The following is a 15,781-nucleotide window of genomic DNA, read 5'->3' on the forward strand; positions in this document are numbered from 1 at the left end:
TGACGTTTGGATTAATTTTATTTGCATATAATATTCCCGTAGAGGTATTCTACACTATTATTTTCATATGGAAAATTAACTATTAACACGGTACACTAATTAGTTTTAAGTAAATTAGGAAAACCTTGAGGCAGCTATCGCATCCAATAGTACGAGATATTCATGTTTTCCAAACTTCAATTATCTTGAACATACAAATTCATGCTTTAAATAGTGATACTAGTACCTTTTTTCGAGAATAGGTTTTGGGCTTTTTAAATCTCTCTTTAAGCTCTTTTTCGCCTTTTAACAGATGTGGATGATGACATGTATGAGTTTACCATGGAGTATTATTATCATGTTTTGGGTCCAGAAAAGCAATGTGAAGACATGGTTATAATGGATTAAGTACTTGGTTGGCGTCTTTAAAATATTCCCACTCTGAAATATTCTTATTAGCTATCGAATTTAGCAGACAAGGTTTTGAAGACCTGAAAAATCCGGGAAGCGGAAGTAGAGCAGGCCAAGGTTGACGAAGTTTTTATACTGATCATTAGCTAAATGTTAATCTTTATTAGTATAAATATGCTCATAGTTTCAAGTTTAAGTGGAAGCAAATATATTTCAAACCTTTTATATTTTATAAATTGTTTTTTTTCTGAAGAAAACTTTTTTGATAATGTGTGAATGATGTTCTTAAATGCATTTTTCTTCTAATAGGTACTTTGATTGATGCTGATGGAATTCAAGTTCTGAGTACTATTTTTTCCAGTTATCTCAGCCCAGAAGACGGAGTATACCCCCTAAAAAATCAAAGTATCCATATTCTGGTAACACAATTGCAACACTTTTTAGTTGAAAATTCTGGGAAAAAATATATCTTCAATATATACTTTGATTAGTTGACTTAAGCTTACAATATGATTACTTCATCCGGCATCCTAATTGTTTACATGAATCAAATACTTTGATTACTTGAGTTAAGCTTACAACATGAATTAAATACTTCATCCTGCATCCTAATTGTTTACATGATTGCTTGACTTAAGCTTAAAACAAGGTTCAATCCACAATCTTAAGAGAAGTAGCTGGCTTATATTGTTCATTAGGCCATCGTGATGATCCGAAGAGATCACTGAACTTTCACATATATCTTATTTTAATGCACAATATCTCATTTTTAGTTCTCACATACACTAATTTCTCCTTCCTTAGTTTTACTAGCTCAAGAGCATAGAACATGATCAAAATTGGGTGAGGATATATGGGAAAATAGGACTCATTTTTGCAGTTAGTCTTAAGCGTATAGCAGTTTAATATTGATTCCTGATTTTTTTTATAAATATCAAGTGCCACAGGAAAATACGGAAGAAATCCATGGTGCAGTATTTGGCTGATACTTAGTAACAGGGCCAAGCATCAGAAAAACCAGAAGTAGTAACAAAGATTTATCGTATCTGCAGGAGGTAAGTACCTTTGTTTCTTCTAATCTGCACATTTAACATTATGTTCTCCTATCATACCTATGAACACTTCTGATTTGATGGCATTTTTGTTAGGTCCCGAAGTATCGTAGAAGGGGGGTTGAATACGATACTCGCTAAATAATAAAATTCTTTCGAATCTTTTGCGGATATATAATTTAGTGTTCGGTTAGTGGTTCTGTATTTTTGAGATGAATAGTTTTTAGGACATTAAAATGAAGAACACAAGATATTCAGAGAAATATATATTCATATATAAAATCCGCGAGGGTTTGCTACAGTTCGGTAAATAAATTAACCAGATACAATCTATGAAACAACAAAGTTTCTGCTTCTACAAAGATATACAAATTAAATCCTATACAATGATATATCTTTTTGTATGCCTAAGGATCTAATTACCGGATAGCGATTATAATGGCCCTATGAATATACAAGAGTTAAATCGGACATTATAACGCTTCTCTGGTGAGAAGTTAAATGGATATTCAATGTGCTTGAGCTTCTCTGTATCTCTTTATTTCTTGTTTTTATCAGCTCTCGTTAGAGAAGAAGATAAACTGAACAATCCTGATTGATATTCTTCTGCTTCTGTTGTGTAGACTTTATATCAATTAGAAGTACATGGCTAATTATTTACCACATAAATCAATTAATGGAATCAATAAAGTTTTTGAGAGTTAACTGCATCTAGGGATGATTTTCACTTAAAATATACAAGCATTCCATGTGAGTTGCGACCACAGGGAGTAAAGAAGCTCTTACTTGCGCATACATGAAGTCTAGGACAAGTTTGCCTTAGAATTTATCTAAGTGGCGACTTGGTAGCCCTTGGAACCTAAATTGTGACTAGTAGCATCAAGGAGAGTGAATTTCCTTTGAAAATGTCATTAGTTACGACCCACACCTCCTTGTAAGGCTAAGTTGTGACCCCTGCAGCTAGGGAAAAGGATTTGCCTTAGTTTCCGAGCTGAATTGCGATCTCTACCTTCCCTAGTTTCCGAGCTGAATTGCGATCTCTACCCACTTATGTAGGATAAGTGGCGACCCTAGCTACCCTTGGAAGCTTTAGTTGTGATCCTAATCACTCTAGGAAGCTTTATTTGTGACCACAAGGCACTTTTGCCTTAGTAAAAATGTTGAGTTGCGGCCACAAGGAACAACATGCATTTCTAAGATAGTTTCTTTTCCTATTTCTTCCATGTTGTTCCTACTAGGTCAAAACCAACTATGGTACTCAGATTTTGAGCTATACTTCAAGGTTATTGCTTCTTCTAAGCAATAGATTGGCTGTGGTGACTCCTACTACAAAGTAGTGATCACTTTGACTTAGATTCTTTAGAATGTTGTAACCCTTAAACTATCCCGTCCTCAAGTCTTCTCTCTGAGTCGTCATATAAACCATATAACTTGCATATCCAGATATGAATCCTCACTTAACAACTCTTCTAATGATAATACTAAGATTCCTTTTATGAACCATTGACGCCTAGTGTAACTGGTCTGGCTCACAGACAACTAACTTCGATTCAGGTCTTCGTGTTATATCCTTGATTACATTATTAAGTTGTAACAACTTTATCACTTCGAACAGTGACTGTAAAAAAATAATTGTACTTTCACTGAAATCTTTTCAATTACTCAGACAACGTCTTCATTGTTACTACAATCTTGAATACGACATTCGATGTTCTTCACTGACGCTTGAACATATAAAATGAACTCTTGTCAGTGAGTATAACTTCAATACTGCAGCTATCTTCTTTAACCTCTGTCTTTACCCCGTCTTCAATTATTCAGATTCCTACGCTTCATACATTGTCTATCTTCAATCAATGCTGATACACTGAAATCTTCTGATGGCACTTTTACACTGAATCTTCATTATTTTTGAAACCCTGAAAGTATTTAACCTTTATTCTTCACTGAGGCATAAATATAATAATAAACTTCTTTTAGTGACTTGTAAACAGACTTTAAGACTTCTTCTAATCTTTTAATTCTTTGTATTTTCCTTGTCTTCATTTCTTCCTGATTTCTTGTGTAGATGTAGTATCATTTACCTGCCCTGTTCTAATGTTGATCTAGTGTTGAGTTATCACGTCTACTGTTCATACAACTTCACAATCTCACCAAAAATCTCCCCTTATTTTATTGTTAAACCTAACAAACAAATTAATAGAGAGGATAACTCAACTAATAACTAGAAAAATATGTTACTGGTTTTATGGATCAAATTATGCATTTCCAGATTTCTTGAGTAACTAAAATGAAAGATGTTTGTTCCTCTAGCACTGAACTGATCTTCAAGTAGTCTCATCTTTATTTCACTGGGTCTTCATATCTCTGCCTTATAACACTTCTCAGTCTTAAAGTAATCATCAGCAGCTTCTTTTGTACAACCATAATATCTATTGATAAACACATTTATCTCTTGCTTTTCTCCCTATGAGAGTCAACTGCTTAAAGGAAATCACCTTCGTTTATCACCTCTCTTGTACAATAGGATCCATAGATAAAAACCAATGGTACTCCTCTTTAGGAAAATAGCTTAACCCCTTATGAAGAACAATGATGAACCAATCCACTTCTTCTGATTCATATGAAATCACCTTCGTGTTTACCACCTCTCTCGTACAATAGGATTCGTAGTTTCAAACAATAATGGTGTTGTGTTGTGTAAATTGTGTGGTGTAGATATGTTTTACCTTTTTCCTGCCCACTTGCCATTTCTCCCCCTTAGTGGAGGAATCCTCCAAATTTGTATCCATACTTTTATGTACCACTTCTTCCCCTTGGAATAAGAGAAGGAATGTAAGTTATTGTCTGAAGAAGTTCTCATATTTCACTTGATTAGAAAAGAAATAGCAAGTCATAGTCTGATCAACCATGTCCTTTTATATGCTGCAACAATGACTTCACCGTTGCATCCTGTTAACCAACCTTCCCAACATCCTTATACTATTATATCACAATTGTTAGGCCCCAACTATTCGATTCCAGTCTGTAAACATTAGGTCCATAACAGTTAGGCTCTAATCATAACCAAATTTTAGGTGAACAATGTTATTTCCTGAAGTATCAGGTTGGATTCTTAGGAATCATCTTTCGAAAAATTGAAAATAACAAAACATGTTTAGGGATAGGGAATGGGATCTGCTGTTTCTCTTTCTTCCTCACTGTGAGTGTGTGATTCTATTTTGTGTACCTCATAAGTGTTTCACTCTTCTCTCCACTCGTGTTTACACTCATTCTCACAAGTGTATCACTCCTCTCATAGCTCCAAAATCCAGCTGTACCTGCAAGAAAAATCACCTTAGCCATCCTTAAGAAGGTCACATGTGGTGCAATGGAAGTTTGTAAATCAACAAGGAAAATCACCTTAGTCATCCTTAAGGAGCTCACAGGTGGTGCAATGAGAGTTCGCAAATCCACATCCTTGTTAGACTCGTCAGATAAATCTGAGTCATAATCTACAAGTTGCTAGTTTCCCGTTGAGGGTTCCAGATTTGAACTCTGGGAAGGTAAACAATGATCCAAAGAATTTAAGATATAGATCAAAGTTTCCTTCTAATATCTTTGAAGACATTTCCTTGTGACTCATCAGGTAAATCTGAATCATTATCAACAAGTTTGCGATCTGCACCTATGTCAAACCCACTATCCGCATATGCATCCAGGGGAGTTAAGACCGAGGAGGTAGACACTGACCACTGACATATGGCTATTGGATCAGTATCCTCTTCTAACACCTGTAAAGGCAATTGGTCCATTAAAGAAGCTTGAACCATCGAATCTAACCTTAAAATGGTCAAAAATCTTGTTTTCGTCAACTCTTTCTTTGTGTGTGTAACCTTACCTTGTGCATCAAGAATTGTTTGTGTTCGAGGTGGTGTCACTATATCGGATACCTTGGTCGACGGGAGAATTTTAGTAGACGCACCCTATTGAGAGGATGAATCTAGTAACTATTTTTGTGCATTTTCAGCCATTACATCTTTTTGAGAAGATGCATGGGGGCTAGCAGTTGCCTCAGTTTTAATATTACCCAACTTTGTAAGAGACAAAGTTGCTGGGTTGACTTCAGAACCTTTCTTATGTGGTGCACTAAGGCACTTTCTCCCTCACGCTCATTCATACTTCATTTTAGTGATAAGAGAGTGTTGGTTGGTTTTGTTTCTGTGTTTGTCTTCACAGTCTGGGATAGAAGTTGTGGGTTTTCAATATAATGACTATCAAATGAAAGGCCACTGGAGGCTGAACCTGCATCACAAAACATATGGTAATGTAAAGATAAAATGCATTTAAGATCTATAATGAATGAAAATTATGCATTTAATCTTTCGAGAGAAATGATGTACAATATTGATTTCAAAAAGATTTTCTATGAAATAAGCAATCACCACAGTAGAAAGAAGTTTGATTTTCTCTAAAAACTGTTCGAGTGCGCGAGTCTTTTTTTATGCATAAAAGATAAATATTCATGTCTTTAATATGAAAAAGACACAGGCTCATGACCTAGCAGTATTAAGAAAAGAAATAAAGTTTTTGTCTTTTAATATGAATGAGTTTTTAGAAAAGCAATGATCACTTAGGGTAAAGTCTAAGCAATTCTCATTCATGTCAAAAACTCCATAATCTATATTTATAAAATTATTATTAAAAACGTTGTTTATTGATAAACAATCTTAAGAAGAATGATTAAGCTACTAATTTCAAATTGTAGTGAATCTGTCAAATAGAGCAACTCATATAAATTCACTAGAACTTAAAATCTCATAATTATTTGCAATAAAATATTAACAATATATCATTGACTAATACTTATCAAGTATTTTAGATACTAATAGTTATGTTGTACCTTATTTTAATATAATTTAAATTATGAAACTGATTTGAAATGGAATTGTCTAACATCATAATTTAAATATATTAAAATAAGATATTAATGAATTAAATGCCAACTATCTCTCAGATAGACATTAGCATTCAATTTCATATTATATACAATTGTTAACTCCTAACAACTGTAATATCTCAAATAAAATTGGTTCGATAAATAAAGCAACATTAACCAACATTGTCTTTGCAATCTTAGAAAAACATTCTAAGTTCCATATACTTTGATCTATTGAGTATTGCATCTATATCAAAGTATTCAGGAATTTACAAATAAGTATAAAAAATTATTCTAATTGCACAACATATGGTTACTTTTAATAAAATATTATCCAAATTGACCATAGTTGTACTTGAGAAAGATTTTTATACTTTTTATATTAGTATAAGTGACTGAGGATAAATATTGATTACTTAGAGGAGTTCTGAGTAATTCCACAAATATCAATACTTCACAATTAGTTCATAGTTAAACTATGAACATCACTAACTGATATAAGTCAAAAAGTAGCATACAACTAATCATGGTACAATTATGATTTTGATTTAAGTGAATTCTTGAGATATAAATATTACTAAATTCACTAGAACCAAATCTCATAATTAACATATAACAATTTAGTTACAATCAATATACTAGATATTAATTGTTAATAGGTTTAGTTATGATCAATCATGTTGCTTATTTATTTTGAATAATGGAGCAAATAAAATCATTAAATTGTTTCAATTTTCATAATCCAAACTACCTAAAATAAATACAAATAAATAAATGCTAAATATTTATGAGTTAGATACTAGCACTTAAATATTTACAGTTATCCTTGAATAATTACCAATAGAATATATGAATTATACACATGGCAATTACTTTCTGGATAATTAGTAATTTTAGAGATACCTTCTGAGCATATAAAATATTGATAGTTTTATACACATAACATAGAAAATACTTCAACTTCTAATATTAGTGCATTTGGAAATGATCATTGATTACTTAGAACAAGAATTCTAAATAATATCACTAATATTAAAAGTATCATAATTATTCATACAAGATACAAATAACTATGTTGTATATTATTTTAATATACTTTAAATTATGAGCCTGTTATGAATCCTATTTTAAATCAATTAAAATAATATTCAAACTTAATGTTATAAGACTTAACTACCACAAATATATATATGACATTGTAATCATGATAATCAAGATAGTAGCACTAAATACGAGGTACTGGATTACTGATAAATTCACAAGTCCTTTAAATATTGAGGATTCAATACTTGTGAACTTATATTAAGAATTCCCTACAGATGAGATTTCCAACTAATATGCAATGAATGGTATCCCGCACTTAGAAACCAGCCTTGAAAAATTAACTTTAACAAGTGATTTAGTAGATGTATCTGCAAGTAGCTCTTTGACTATAAGACATGCTCTCGAAGAATTGATACCTGGTGTGAAGGTGCAATTACTTAGAATGTTCCACAGAGTTGTTATAACGCCCCCAAATCCGGGGTCAAGGGATTTAGTCGTCACTATGAATACTCAATCCAAATTAACCTGTTAAATCCATAAATGAATGCCAACGGAAGATATTTAGCATCTATGACCCCAAACTAATCCAAGATCTTTTAAGGTTATAGTTCTAGAAACAAGATATCCAAATTCCACCAATAAATTTTCCACTTTCTTTTAAAACTCTTTTCAATAAATTCCAACTCAAAACTAAACCCACTAGTATAACTTCGAAATGAAGTATACTAGGCCCAAATAAAATACACAACTATAATATAATATTATATAAACAATTTTACACAATAGAACTTACACTAGTTCGCAAACCCTGGACCAACCATCTTCCAAAAGCTTCTTCTTTGCTTCCTTGAATTACACAATTAAACAGCGCAAGCTAATCCTTACTGGAGATTAAATTTAAAACAGGCAAGTATGAGCGGAAGAAATGCTCAGCAAGTTCATCATAACAAATATAGGGTCATTTTGATATAAAACCGGCATCTGCATTAGAGCAGAACATTTAAAATCATAATTGCTGAAACAGAAAATATATTAAAGAATCGGATAATTGTTTCTCACTGTATTCAAAACTCTTTGTGATATTTTCGAGTGAAATGCCTCAGCAATACTTTAAATCGTGACGAGAATAAAACTCGTAAAACAGTGTTTACGGAAATATCGTAAACAACAATAACAAGAAACAATGATTACAGAATGAATCATAAACTTTACGTAAAACCGAACTCTTGATATTAATACTCATTTTGTTGTCATATCAAATTAGATATCAATACGAACTTTGATGCTCACAACATCCCATAATGAAGTCAACATCAATCATCTATACTAATACCACTTTTGATATTCAACAACAAAGTAAGTATCGGCATAAATCAGAAACTGAATCAAAACCGTATTTCACTTTTAATCCAAAACAGAAACAGTTGATAAATCATTTATTCTATAATTATCAAAATAATAAAGAAATTTAGATATGAATTTAGATTGGAACCAATTATATTTCATGTTGTTTCCGATGATCAGTCGGGAAACAACACCGGTATCCCGCATCCATACTGTAAGTATAGGTACTACCCGTATCCCGCAGCCATACAGTACCTATAGGCGCCAGAAAAGGCATAACAAGCCTTGAAAGATATTACAGCTGGACCGATATCTCGATCACCTACGCTGTAACCAGTAACCAGTAATCATTCCAATCTTAAAAACCTTTTTATTTAAAAAGGAGCCGAATGAATCGACATCCTAAATAATTTTATTCCCCCATTCACTTGGGCAGGAATACTCACAACAAAATCGTATTTCTCAAAATCCAAAACATTTATAAATCCAGTAATTTGATAAGTAAAATCACTTAGTTATTCTGAACATAGAATAGCAGAAGAATACTTGCATAAACAGAATCATTTAATTCAGCAATATATAAAACATTTATCTATTCCGAACTGAGAATAGGGAAAGAAATACTTGCATAAGAAGATATAAAATAAATATCACTTGAACAATAAGTGGTGATAGGGATACTAACCTTTGGGTTTTTAGCAGTTAGTCACACTCGCAACAACACAATCTCTCATTCTAACATTCCATGGCATCACCGTCTTTCTTTTCAGCCCTTTATTGACATGCTGCTTCTGCGATTGCTAGAAGCCAAATACCCAATACCATTCCATCACACTCTTTATCCAACGCCTTTTCCTGATCAACTCGAATGATCAGCATCAATAATTAAACTATACAACTTTAATCGCCTAAATGATAATCACGTGACGAACTGCGCGTCAAAAGCCTATCGTCTACCGATACGATAGCCCATACATAAATATAACAGACAATCACCAGACTTTTGGTCTACTTACACACATAATTCACATAGCACATAAGCACATAACTCTTGTATCACATAATTCATATCACACATGACTCGGTTCATCAAAAGGTTCGACTCGGTACGTTTAAAACTGAAATCTGGTCAAAATATAATTTATCGATCAAAAATTGACTCAGAATGATTCGTAAAACAAGCGACCTTTCGAAACAAAAGGATTTGGGTCTCGAAAGTATTTTTAATGAAAGCGGAATATTTTTCTGAGTCTATACGCGTTCGTTTCGTATTAAACGGACGAACGGTTTATTTTCTACGAATAAAATAAGAATAAATAGGAATAAGTCAATTAATAATAATATTGATTGATTTTTAAGTACCAAAATATAATTTTTAAAAGGTTAAAAAGAATTTTTACGATTTATTTGAATTAATTAAAAATAATTCACATTTTATTAAACTTTTTACAAATAAAATTAATTGATTAAATGAATTAATCAATTAATTAAATGAAATAAATAATTAAATGAAATAAATTATAAATAATTAAATTAAATAGGATTTTTGAAAATAATAAAAGAAAATAATTTTAGGAATTTAAAATAATTAGGTAAATAATTTTTAGAATCTAAAATAATAAGTAAATGATTTTTGAAAATTACAAATAATTGATTTTTAAAATTTTAGAAATAAATTTTGAAATAAAATAAAAAGGAAATTTCACAAACAAATATGAACTCGGGTTTGGAAAAAAAAAAGAATCAAAGTCGGGTCTTTTATAAATCGAAACGGGTCGGGAACGGGTCGGTTAGAACAGGGTCCGGGTCGGAAAGAAATCGCCGGAATCCGCCCAGATTCCGGTCGATTTTCCAACTCCGGCCAACATTGTTTCCTGGCCAAAACAACACGGTGAAACCTGTGTTTGCAATCCCGTTTATTCTAAATCAACCCATCAGTCTAATTATTCACCAAACACTAATAATCGCCTTGTCGAACGAAAAATCCGGCTGAATCGGCCATTGAAACCGGCGGAACTTAGAATTTTCCGGCGAACATCCGAATTCCTTCGATTCTGAACCAATTACTGCTTTTCTGGTACCAAAATAAAGCTGGGAATTCACATGATTCATTCATATCGTCAAAACTAACAGCCAAACCATCAACAATCCAGAAAAATAAAAACTAAAATCGAATAAAACCTTAAACTCGGGTTAATCATTCCAGAAATCAAATATTACGATTCTATACATGTATAGACTGTATAGATCATGGCAAAAACGTGTACAACATCAAAACATTTGAACAACCAATAAAAATCAACAATCCAAATCAACTAATATCACAAAAAAAATGATTTTACAAAACCTCCCACCTTATTCGAAGATATGGGTATCAAATTGTAGAGCTTGAAATAAGCTTCAGATTGGTGTATAGAGCATTACAAATAGTTCATTCAATCTCTGGAAATCATGAAATAAAGATTGAGAATTGGATTTCACCCCCAAAATTGTTCTTGATCTTTTGTTTTTTAATGAATAAAAATGAAATAAAAGGATAATAAACTATTTATATTTCATGAAATATTAATACCCCAAAATCAATTAAGGGTGTTTTTATCCCCTAATTAAAATAATTAGACCCAAAATAATAATTATGGGGAATTATTTTAAAATTAATAAAATACAAAATTTATACCAAAATTCTCCAAAAATTGTGAATAATTCAAAAATATAAAAATACTGGGTATTTGAAATTTGAATGATTCTATACAAATAAAAACATAAATTTTGTGGGCTTTGACGTCGGTGGGGTCCCGGTCCGCTGATTTTTGAAACGCCGAAACGATATCTATATTAATAGAAAATCCGGAAAACACATAAAATGCATTCAAGCGCATATAAAACGAGATAAATCGAATACCTCGATAAAAATGAAAATAACACGCGTCTAAATTACGGATCGATTCATATAAATGCATTTTAAACACGTAACAAATATCCTATTGAATCATATCGGATCCGAAAATAGATTACTCAGCCGCTAAGTAACTATAAAAACGATACATTTTAATACCAGAATTGGATAATTATCAAAACCGGCCTTCTTATAAAACACTTTATACGAAAATAATGTAAAATATCTCGTCTATCGAGAATACGGGTTTTGTTGATTCATCAAAACGTTTATTGTATCGAAAATTATACGCTGGGACACGTACGGGTCAAACCTTAATCTGGATCGAAAAAGTTAAAACACGAAAAATGTCTGAAATTACCAGATTAGGTTAAGAAGGAGTTTTCGGAAGAGTTTCGGGTTGTAAAAACGCAAAAACAGATGAAGTTGGGCGATTCCCGGCTTTATAAAATAGTTTTATAATTACTCGGAAAATAATTAATAAATCCATAAATTATGAGTCATCAAAACGTTTATTGTATCGAAAATTGTACGCTGGGACACGTACGGGTCAAACCTTAATCCGGATCGAAAAAGTTAAAATACGAAAAATGTCCGAAATTACAAGATTAGGTTAAGAAGGAGTTTTCGGAAGAGTTTCGGGTTGTAAAAACGCAAAAACAAATGAAGTTGGGCGATTCCCGGCTTTATAAAATAGTTTTATAATTACTCGGAAAAATAATTAATAAATCCATAAATCATTATAAAATCATATATCAGTCCAAAAATTATCGGAAAAAAATATCACAATTATCTATATTTTATTCTGGACATATAATAATTAAAATACTCAAAGAATATCACATATAGACATTCAAAACATCACTTCAATTACTAGATAATTCACCAAAATTCACATAAAATCACATAAACAATTCCAAATAATAAAAATAGTAATATTTGAAAATATGGGAAATAGTCCAACAGGAACTCGATATGAGGTTAAACGTCCTCACATAGCTATACACACTCCTACACACTCTCGTTTCTAGTTTACTATAACCTCAGCTCTGATACCAACCTGTAACGCCCCCAAATCCGGGGTCAAGGGATTTGGTCGTCACTATGAATACTCAATCCAAATTAACCTGTTAAATCCATAAATGAATGCCAACGGAAGATATTTAGCATCTATGATCCCAAACTAATCCAAGATCTTTTAAGGTTACAGTTCTAGAAACAAGATATCCAAATTCCACCAATAAATTTTCCACTTTCTTTTAAAACTCTTTTCAATAAATTCCAACTCAAAACTAAACCCACTAGTATAACTTCGAAATGAAGTATACTAGGCCCAAATAAAATACACAACTATAATATAATATAATATAAACAACTTTACACAATAGAACTTACACTAGTTCGCAAACCCTGGACCAACCATCTTCCAAAATCTTCTTCTTTGCTTCCTTGAATTACACAATTAAACAGCGCAAGCTAATCCTCACTGGAGGTTAAATTTAAAACAGGCAAGTATGAGCGGAAGAAATGCTCAGCAAGTTTATCATAACAAATATAGGGTCATTTTGATATAAAACCGGCATCTGCATTAGAGCAGAACATTTAAAATCATAATTGCTGAAACAGAAAATATATTAAAGAATCGGATAATTGTTTCTCACTGTATTCAAAACTCTTTTTGATATTTTCGAGCAAAATGCCTCAGCAATACTTTAAATCGTGACGAGAATAAAACTCGTAAAACAGTGTTTACGGAAATATCGTAAACAACAATAACAAGAAACAATGATTACGGAATGAATCATAAACTTTACGCAAAACCGAACTCTTGATATTAATACTCATTTTGTTGTCATATCAAATTAGATATCAATACGAACTTTGATGCTCACAACATCCCATAATGAAGTCAACATCAATCATCTATACTAATACCACTTTTGATATTCAACAACAAAGTAAGTATCGGCATAAATCAGAAACTGAATCAAAACCGCATTTCACTTTTAATTCAAAACAGAAACAGTTGATAAATCATTTATTCTATAATTATCAAAATAATAAAGAAATTTAGATATGAATTTAGATTAGAACCAATTATATTTCATGTTGTTTCCGATGATCAGTCGTGAAACAACACCGGTATCCCGCATCCATACTGTAAGTATAGGTACTACCCGTATCCCGCAGCCATACGGTACCTATAGGCGCTAGAAAAGGCATAACAAGCCTTGAAAGATATTACAGCTGGACCGATATCTCGATCACCTACGCTGTAACCAGTAACCAGTAACCATTCCAATCTTAAAAACCTTTTTATTTAAAAAGGTGCCGAATCAATCGACATCCTAAATAATTTTATTCCCCCATTCACTTGGGCAGGAATACTCACAACAAAATCATATTTCTCAAAATCCAAAACATTTATAAATCCAGTAATTTGATAAGTAAAATCACTTAGTTATTCTGAACATAGAATAGCAGAAGAATACTTGCATAAACAGAATCATTTAATTCAGCAATATATAAAAAATTTATCTATTCCGAACTGAGAATAGGGAAAGCAATACTTGCATAAGAAGATTTAAAATAAATATCACTTGAACAATAAGTGGTGATAGGGATACTAACCTTTGGGTTTTTAGCAGTTAGTCACACTCGCAACAACACAATCTCTCATTCTAACATTCCATGGCATCACCGTCTTTCTTTTCAGCCCTTTATTGACATGCTGCTTCTGCGATTGCTAGAAGCCAAATACCCAATACCATTCCATCACACTCTTTATCCAACGCCTTTTCCTGATCAACTCGAATGATCAGCATCAATAATTAAAATATACAACTTTAATCGCCTAAATGATAATCACTTGACGAACTGCGCGTCAAAAGCCTATCGTCTACCGATACGATAGCCCATACATAAATATAAAAGACAATCACCGGACTTTTGATCTACTTACACACATAATTCACATAGCACATAAGCACATAACTCTTGTATCACATAATTCATATCACACATGACTCGGTTCATCAAAAGGTTCGACTCGGTACGTTTAAAACTGAAATCTGGTCAAAATATAATTTATCGATCAAAAATTGACTCAGAATGATTCGTAAAACAAGCGACCTTTCGAAACAAAAGGATTTGGGTCTCGAAAATATTTTTAATGAAAGCGGAATATTTTTCTGAGTCTATACGCGTTCGTTTCGTATTAAACGGACGAACGGTTTATTTTCTACGAATAAAATAAGAATAAATAATAATAAGTCAGTTAATAATAATATTGATTGATTTTTAAGTACCAAAATATAATTTTTAAAAGGTTAAAAACAATTTTTAGGATTTATTTGAATTAATTAAAAATAATTCACATTTTATTAAACTTTTTACAAATAAAATTAATTGATTAAATGAATTAATCAATTAATTAAATGAAATAAATAATTAAATGAAATAAATTATAAATAATTAAATTAAATAGGATTTTTGAAAATAATAAAAGAAAATAATTTTAGGAATTTAAAATAATTAGGTAAATAATTTTTAGAATATAAAATAATAAGTAAATGATTTTTGAAAATTACAAATAATTGCTTTTTAGAATTTTAGAAATAAATTTTGAAATAAAATAAAAAGGAAATTTCACAAACAAATATGAACTCGGGTTTGGAAAAAAAAAGAATCAAAGTTGGGTCTTTTATAAATCGAAACGGGTCGGGAACGGGTCGGTTAGAACAGGGTCCGGGTCGGAAAGAAATCGTCGGAATCCGCCCAGATTCCGGTCGATTTTCCAACTCCGGCCAACATTGTTTCCTGGCCAAAACAACACGGTGAAACCTGTGTTTGCAATCCCGTTTATTCTAAATCAACCCATCAGTCTAATTATTCACCAAACACTAATAATCGCCTTGTCGAACGAAAAATCCGGCTGAATCGGCCATTGAAACCGGCGGAACTTAGAATTCTCTGGCGAACATCCGAATTCCTTCGATTCAGAACCAATTACTACTTTTCTGGTACCAAAATAAAGCTGGGAATTCACATGATTCATTCATATCGTCAAAACTAACAGCCAAACCATCAACAATCCAGAAAAATAAAAACTAAAATCGAATAAAACCTTAAACTCGG

The 15,781-nt window shown here is 31.9% G+C and overlaps 1 long non-coding RNA gene across 1 annotated transcript; it reads left to right on the forward strand.

Moving 5' to 3' along the window:
- Nucleotides 1–279: 279 nt before the first annotated feature.
- Nucleotides 280–1,721, forward strand: LOC141710952 (uncharacterized). Its single transcript, XR_012571152.1, has 4 exons — nt 280–507; nt 700–809; nt 1,330–1,445; nt 1,539–1,721. It is a non-coding gene; the product is annotated as an uncharacterized LOC141710952 (long non-coding RNA).
- Nucleotides 1,722–15,781: the final 14,060 nt, after the last annotated feature.

The sequence above is a fragment of the Apium graveolens genome, chromosome 3 (genome assembly GCF_009905375.1).
Source record: "Apium graveolens cultivar Ventura chromosome 3, ASM990537v1, whole genome shotgun sequence".
NCBI classification, from domain to species: domain Eukaryota; kingdom Viridiplantae; phylum Streptophyta; class Magnoliopsida; order Apiales; family Apiaceae; genus Apium; species Apium graveolens.